Source organism: Pipra filicauda, unplaced genomic scaffold (assembly GCF_003945595.2).
Source record: "Pipra filicauda isolate LSUMZ 115617 unplaced genomic scaffold, ASM394559v2 scaffold239_size1682155_pilon, whole genome shotgun sequence".
Taxonomy (NCBI): Eukaryota; Metazoa; Chordata; class Aves; order Passeriformes; family Pipridae; genus Pipra; species Pipra filicauda.
The window spans coordinates 108,856-117,696 of NW_024104353.1; positions in this window are offsets into that span (position 1 = coordinate 108,856).

Genomic DNA, 8,841 nt, shown 5'->3' on the forward strand with positions numbered 1-8,841 from the left:
CACAGACCAGTGGCTTAAAGAATCCTCAATGTCCCTACACATGAAATCCTTGGCCCTAAAAGGCAAACTTTAAGGCAAAACCTGAAATTACGTTTAATCACAGATGGCTTCTGGATTTTTCACAGCCCTGAGCTGTGAAAATAAAGCTCCACTTATTCTATAAATGGAGAATTAATGATCCCTTTCACACAGAAATATTGAGATATCTGAAAATGTTCAGTTGCAGCCCAGAGTATTTTAGAAATTTACTCTGGCAATTTTCTCACAGCCTTACTAACAATTACCTTCCATTATAAGACAAAGCCTCTCCACTTAAGAGCACAATGACCCACCACTGAAGGGTAATTCTCAGCCCAATGACACTGTGAGAGGTGAGGTACCAATGATTACCTCAGCTTCCTTCATTTTTAAGATCCATTACAAAACAAGACAAAGGACTAGAAAACACGCAGCAATTTAGAGAGCAAGACTTCACTGGCAAAAGTCTGGATTAAATGGCCGTTGTTTTTCCTCTTCATGAAGCTACAGTTAAACTCATTACTATGTCATTCCAAACCTGCTTCCTTCATGTCCCCATGTGCTGATACAACCATCATTCTTAAGATCCTCCTTTGTTCCCCTGTCCCATCCCTGCTTGTCCTTCTGGGATCTCTTCCCTTTGTTTGTGCTAATCAAGGTACTTGTGAGGAGTTGAGGTTTCATGAACTACAGTGGAAGTTTACAGAGTCCTCAAATCCAAAGGCACAGGAGCCACTAGAACACTTGGAATGAATTCCAGGATATCACAAGCTTAACTACCTCTGTCTTCAGCCTAAATGCTTAACTTTAGTTCAGGATATATTCCAGAGATGCATTCACTTTTTTCTTATATACCACAAGGAATGAGGACTCCATTTTGTCCTTTGTTAGTTTGTTCCAAGTATTTATCACCCTCAAAGCTATGTAAAAAGTAAAATATTCCATTTGAATGCATCTTTCCTTGCAGAATTAAAGAGCCCTTTAGAGCTAAGCATTTTTTTCATCAAGTTTCTCATACATTATAATAATGCTTCATTTCAGTCTGCCTTCAGATCAGCATAAGAAAGGGAGATCTTGAAATGTCTCTGATGTAAATTCTGCTTTTTCAAGTATTTTTGTGGCCCTTTTGTTTACTTACTATGAAATACTTCACAAGTGGGAATATAGAGGAAAAAATACTAAACTTTTCCCTCCAAAAAGCTTAATGTTTAGTTCCCTTTCCTGAACAAGAATTACATCAACTTCATTCTAGCACATCATCCTGAAGTTTAACTCACAATTAATTCCTTGCACACCATGACCATGAAACACTTTGCAGGTTCATCAGTTTTTAGAATAATCTATTCCACACCACAGAGATTTCCTGAATTATTAGACCATAGGCACAGATCCAAAGCTTTCTGAGTGGGCTCTCCTCTGCACACAATTCAGAATAGTGCATCACCATGCTGTAACCAATATAATTTTAATTCTTACCATCTCTAAATGGCAAATTTAATAAGCAGGCTTTCTACATTTACTCCAAAAATCATTGATAAAAATAAAAACACCAAGCTTTGTATGAATGCTTCCAGAAACTCACCAGAAACAGTCAATTATTAATTTTTCTTAAACTACTCTTTACACGAAAATACTTAATTTGCACCTTTGAAATCCTCTTAGGAAATGCTTCACTGACTCTTAAACGTGTTATAGAATTCTAATCACAGTTATGAAAACAATTAATTGCATAACTGCTTTTAAAAACTTTAACTTTTTTTAAAAATTAAGCCCATTTTTATGATAATTTATGCTCATAAAACTTCCTAGAATCAGTCAATTTGAAAACAAGCCTAGAAAACTAAAACTTGCAGAGGGATCTACGGGGGAAGCAGAGTTTCTAGTTGGTTTTGCAATGTAGATCTAGGGAATAAGTTAATGTAATACAGAATTAGAAAGCTCTGGGTAGGAAAAAAAGTCAAAAGCCACAAAATCACAATTCAGATCTGTTTTTCGATACTCTGCCTCCCGTAACTAGAAAGAATGAAAGTTGCATTTTATCGTGATCATTTAAAAGGACCTGTGAATAAACTCAATATTACATTAATGCATAAGTGACTTGCTGAACGGCCATGAAAGCTCATTTATTTCATCAGTCCATGCACATAGTAAGTTCCTATTCAAGAATAGTCAAAAACCTCATTTAGCAGGGACTAACTTACAAAAAATGAGAATAAACCCACTATAATCTTCTCTTTTTTTCAAGAATTATTTGAATGTTTATGAGTGAATTCATTTAGTAATGTTTGAAGATTGAATATCTGGTTTCCAAAGTTATTCAATTATAACACAAAATGGCTTGTATTTTTTTCTATATACAACTGTATAATGGATCAAAGAGAATGCCTTACAACTACTGTGATAGTCAAAAATAAACAAGTATGAAAACAATTATTTCCCTCTAGAGTGGATAACAATTGCAGTTTAACAGTCATGAGCAAAGTCATTTGTAAAGTTTATTAAGATTATGGTTTTACAGGCTTTAATTTATTGAGACAAAGCCTCATTTACACAGAAACATTAGGACATAGAGCTGACTCATTTTATACCAAATATTCTTCCTGGAATAAATTTTTCACATAATTACTTCAAATAAATGAGGTGTTTACAGTCAATGAGCTGATTCCCTTTAATCTGTTTCCAAAAAAATACGTATTTATGGAAAAATAGTGTAAATTTTTTCCAGAACTGAAAATTAACTTTACAGTGAAACAGATGAAGTGGTCTTTCTGAAGAAAGTTTTACTTGACTAAATGTACCCCTTTATAGTTTAAACAATTCCTTTTACAACTGGGCAATGGTCAGGTCTCAAACTGCCGACTCATTTCTCAGATTCTTGTAGAGAGAACAGTTATTATCAGATCAAACTGTTGAGAAGCTGCTTTTTTAATGCCATTTTCAGTGGCTTGGACCAGATCTACTGTGAACAACAGTGCAGTGTTCAAATCCACATCTAAATGAAAGATACACCACTGAATCCAGAGAATGTTATCGTGAGCTGCAACATTATTTAAATGTTGCTCCCCATTATTTAAATTAGGGGAAGCTTGAATAAATCTTTCAGTGTAGATACATGAACTGAGCTCCCTTCAGCCTACTCATCCTGCCAAGAGAGCTATTTATCAGCAGCCAGATGAAGGTACACACTTCCTTGATAAACTGACTGCATGGTTCCTGAGTCAGGCTGGATAATCTCATTATTTCATTACTGCTTCATGGAAGCAGAGTTCCCTGAGTAATGGGAACACGGGAGTATTGAAAAGGTTGCTAGTGGACCACTGCCTCAATGACTCAACAATAAGGTACTTTATCTCACAGTGGCATTTTAAACATATTGTTCCAAGCAGTCTTCAGCACTCAGTCCTCTCCAATAAAAAAGGAATGCTTTATATTCCTGTGTTTCACTCTGGGCCCGTCTCCTCTTGCCCTGTCACTGGACGGCACCCAGAGGAGTCTGCTCTGTTTTCTCTACACCCACCCTTCAGATATTTCCACATATTCAAGAAACCCCCCGAGTCCTCTCTTCTCCAGGATAAACAGTCCCAGCTCTCTCGGCCTTTCTGCATCTGAGGTGCTCCCATCCCTTCATCATCTTAGCAGCTTTTTGCCTAATATCCTAAGAAAATTAAAGTCTTCCTCTAAGCTGGGAATAGATTGAACTCACGCCTGAGCTGAAATTTGGCTGCTTATGTATTCCAACTGCAACTTTCCTGAACAGGCAGCCCAGTATAGAACAGGCTGGTCTTTTCTTATCACCAGAAGATTTATAAAGGTAAAAGGAGTGAAATGTGTCACACTGAGTTCAGCTGGTAGGACTCTGCTAATCTTCAGTAACTCCATAAGCCAAACCCATTTCTTTATCTGTTGACTGTCTCTAATGGCAGATGTGTTCATAATACACTCACACCCTGGAGGACTTTCTGTATTTTTGTGTAAATCCAGTATTGTAATGTGATTTACATAAAGACTACCAATGCAATTCTAAAGCCCTGAAAACCATTTTCAAGGGTTGGGTTGTTTTGGGTTCCAGTTGTTGTTCCCTTTTTTTTTCCCTTTAAGAAAACTCAAATATGTGCTTTTTACTAGGGATGAGAACACGAGAATAAAAGAAAGGAAATAGAAGCGTCACAAACTCTCTGGGAATGCAGTAAATTCAGTGCTTGGAAGATTATTGAAAATAATTCCAATTAAAAGACTCTCTGGCTTCTATTTTACTACTACCAATTCACATTGCTTCTTTTCAACAAAATACTGATTGACTCCTCTTAAGCTAACAAATACTGTAAATTTATATGCTTTACTCTCTTTGGAAGTCAATATTCAAGAATTTAATCTAAGGCTTGTTTTCCTCAACAAGACAAATCTCTTTCTGTAGTAAAACCCAGCTGTGTTGGAGGCCCAGACCTAGGAATTTATCACTGTGAAGATAAGCCTTCCTTTCATAATTCACATGTGCATGCACACACGTGTGCCCTGTGGGAAAGGGTGTTCCTCCAGATAGACCATATCAGGAGCAAAACTGATTGTCAGAGTTCCTCTCCTTCTCAGTGGAATAAAATTAAAAAAAAAAAATAAATGTTTAGAAGAACATTTGTAAGAGTTGATTAGAGAAATTTCATATCTTTTCCAAAGATTTTTTTTTTTTCCTTAATAAATAATGATATAAGCCAGTAAAATCTTCAGATCATCAGTGTGATTTTGGATTTTCCCTCTTAGAAAAAAGATATAGGATTCTGCCCACTTCCAGATATTATTTGAAACAATAAACTGAGCCAATGCAATACTTGGCTAAGAAGGAATGTGGAACCAATATGGAAGATATCCAAAATTTGTATATTCAATTTGTATGATCAATCTTCAAGCATACCCAAAACATATAATCATTTTTAAATTGATACTTATAAAATCTATTTTCAAACCTGAAAAGCAAGAGCATTTTGAATTTCTATGTAACTTAAGTACAGTACAGGGAAATGTGTAGCACAGCCAGCATATCATGTAATTAATTGCAATATTTAAAGGACAAGAATTTGTTTTATTTAAAAATGTAGCCTTGATCTCTTTCTCCTGCGTAAGGCTTGATTTTCCTGGATAGCTGATCAGTTATGATTCATGTCCTTTCTAATTGAGCCCAAATAATGATCATGTAAAGATAATGAGAAATTCTTAACATATTTTTATTGGTATATTAGTTAATTAAAAAAAAAAAAAATCATCTCAGCAAGGATGAACAAAGCTCTGCTGGTCCAGCATGTAGTAAAGATGAAAAGTGAAACAAATCAAAGAGGATGTGCAATAGTTACAGGCACTATTATATCAACTCTCTTATGATGTGATAGTTGAGGTTTTAACTATCAGTTTCATTAGATGTTACCATCCTTTAGTGTAGACAGCTTTGAAGTGAAAGCTCCCTTGATGTACAGCCTTGGAAAAAGGAGTTCTCAGCTAAAAGAAAACACCTCCTCCCATATGACAAGCCTGTGTTTTTGGTTATATTTCTTCCTTTAAAAGATGTAGTTTAAAAAAAAAAAAAGAAATTATCATAGTTTGTCATTAGTGTGCTTGTCTCTAACAAGTTGGCAAAAAGCCTTAATTTCTTCTCCCTGTTCACCATCACGCACAGAATTCCCTCCACAAGCCTCTGTTTTTGATAGGCAGCATCCTTGTCACACACAGAAAAAGTAGAGGTTTTTTTCAGCAATCTTACTGAGCCTTTGTTTTCCTTTCATTCCTTTTACATGAGCTGGACACCTGAAATCCACTGCCAATTAAACCAATGCCATGAACACAACAGGATTGTAGCTCTGTAGCAAGGGATAATATTTGGTGGTTCTCACGTTCTGTTCCTAGGGAGGAAATCTGCAGCTTTGCATTTTCTACCATGCAAGTTTAAGGAACTGAATCCAGGAGCCCAGTCCCTCCTGTGGGTAACTGGGAGGCACAAATAAAGATTCTGTTCTGAATAATCACCCTCTAGAGCAGCTTCTGTGTACGCAGCAATGGTAGAGGCCACTTTGATTAAGGAGGGAATACAGTCATTATTTGTTCACAAAGGTATGAAAATAACTTCCCCTGCCTGTAATGTGGAAGAGGAGGTGTTTACAGTGTTCACCACAGTTCTATTCTTTGGGGACAAGCCACATAGCCCCTGTGGCACATCAGGGGCCAGAAGAGGAGACATACCATGGCATGTCAACCTGACTTCTGCTTCAGCACAGAAATGGTCAGCCCTGAGATGCCCACTGCAGGAAGGGAAAGAAGTGCCACTGCTCTGTGCCCTGTCACTAAGGGCAGGCAGTGTGGGACAGAGGCAGCACAGCTCTCTGCCAGGAGCCAGCTTGACTGCACGGCTGGGACTTGGCTGCTCAAAGACAGGAAACAACTTATTCCTCACTGATATGAAATGTTAAAGCAGGGAAGTACTAGGACTTCTTTGTTCTTCCCAGGATAATAGAATCACTCAGGAAACCCAGGGCACTTTCTAAAATTACATTTCAGTCCTGTGTAATCTTAAGATTAATTAACTTCTGTGTTCCTTCATTCTTCCTCTGTGTATAATACTGGTTTATTGACATGTAAATTTGGGGGTGTGGGGGAAGAAATCCTCAGATGTTCTCTATCTTCTGCAGCAGAGCAGTAAAAGCAAAGGAGAGATCATGCAGTAATTCAATGCCTGGGAGTCACAAACTCATATATTTTCCATACACGTTCCCAGAACTCGGCTTAAATGACTGCTGCACATATAAGAAAAGCAAATCCAAAAGAATGTCAACCATAAATTGCCTTTTCCTCTACCTCATCTTCAGAAACACAGGGAGATCATTTCTAATGAAACTTGCCCTTTCTCATTTAAAAAATTAATCTGCAAGCAAAACTGAGATGTCTTTTCTCATGTCCCTCCCACACAGAAAATGTTAATAATTTTGGTTCAAATACAAGTGGTTCAGTTTAAGCTCAAAACCTCTTTTTCCTTTCCCAACACATACATTTACAGTTCTCCATCAATACTAATATTTAATTGCTTCATGTGTTGCTATAGTTAATTTTAATGTGCAGAACTTCTTTGGATATTCATTCTTCTATGCTATAGTTTCTATTGCTTAACAGAAATTTTATTTTTTAAGTCAGACTATTGGTACCTTATTGGTTTCTATCAGCCAATTTCTATCATCCCTGAGGAACAAATCAAGAAACAATGAATGATACTAAAAATACAAGTACTGATGGAAACCATAAATTCTGTTTTGATTTCTCAAGTCACCTTATTTCATGACTATATGGAATTAGGTCCCATACCTGTGTACTGAAGTTTTATTTGAGTCCAAAAATCATATGACTAATATGGGTAACTACACATAGCGTTTAAACAACTTAGATCAGACTAGAGGCCTTTTGTCTCCTATTTCCTACATCAATTTTATTTACTTAGGATATTTCCACCAGCAGCCACAGAGGTTTTGCTACCTACATGCATATTAAGGTATTGCAAATCTTCTGCTTAGTGAAATGCTGTGACCTGAACCGGCAAATGTCAAACCCCAGTGCCTTTTCAAAGAGAACTTCACAACAAACAGGGCTGAGACTTGCACACAAACCATGATCCATGTTTCAGCCAGGTGCCAGGGTAGCACCATGCTCTGCATGTCTCATTGAAATGAGAGGCCTGTGTGCTCTTGTGGAGTTAAAAATATGAGAGTGCACTTCCTAAATACACAAAAAATGGAGAAGAGGAGTTATTTGACTGCAAAGGGCAGAGCAATAACGAAGTGCTTTCTTCTGGGCGTACCAAAGCCTTTCATTTAAATAAAAAAAACCCCCAAAATATTGTTCTTCTACATGAAATTGTATTAAACAATTTGCTGTTGGCAAAGATGCCCACAGACTTCCAACGTGTTGGCAGTTTTGCCAAGTCCAGTCCTTCACAATGTCCTCCAGCCACAACCTCCTTGATTCAAATGCAGGTGCTGCCGACCTTCAGGGTGATGTAAAACCATATTATTTATCTTCTCTGCATGCCAGGATATGTCCAGCTTTAGAAGGTATTTTTTTCACTGCTACATCTGTGAACTCACTCTCCAAAACAGAGCAAAGCTCCTTTTGCTTGGCAATTACGTAGCTGGGGGAAGGGGATGTGGGAAAACCTCCTTTGAGAGCTAGAGTGCTTAAAGTGGGGAAATATTGAAGAACAACCACAGAAGTCAGAGAAACTTAACACCTTCCTTTAATCCAGGCCTCTGTCTTATTTCTAGCAGATAATTTCCAACTGATCCTACTTGTCATCTTGTACACTTGTATTGGCAGCAATCCCCTTAATGCACAGTTAACCACAGATGGCAGAGCTCCAGCTTCAGATGTAAGATTTGGAGATATAACATATAAATAAACCTTCCAGTACCCTAAAGCAGAGCTGTGAAAACTTGTTAGTGCTACTTTATGTATTTAGCTGGAAAGGCAATGCCACTCCAAATAAGGATGCAGGGAAGGACAATGTGATTGTACATGGAAGCAACAAGTCTTTCTGCACGTGATTTAACTCTGTATTTAATCCCAATGACACCAGCTCTCTCATCAGCCATCAGGAAGAGGATTATGATTCATATTTTTAAAAATAACGCTTTCAAATAAGATACTAGCATTTTTTCTTTTTAAGAACATTTACTATCAAAAGAATGACTCAGTGTCTCCAAAACCAATAGAAAAAAAAATAAAAATCAGAGTGCACTATCTAAGTATACAAAACCTAGATGAGATGTGTCATTTAACTGCAAGGGACAAAGTCATAAT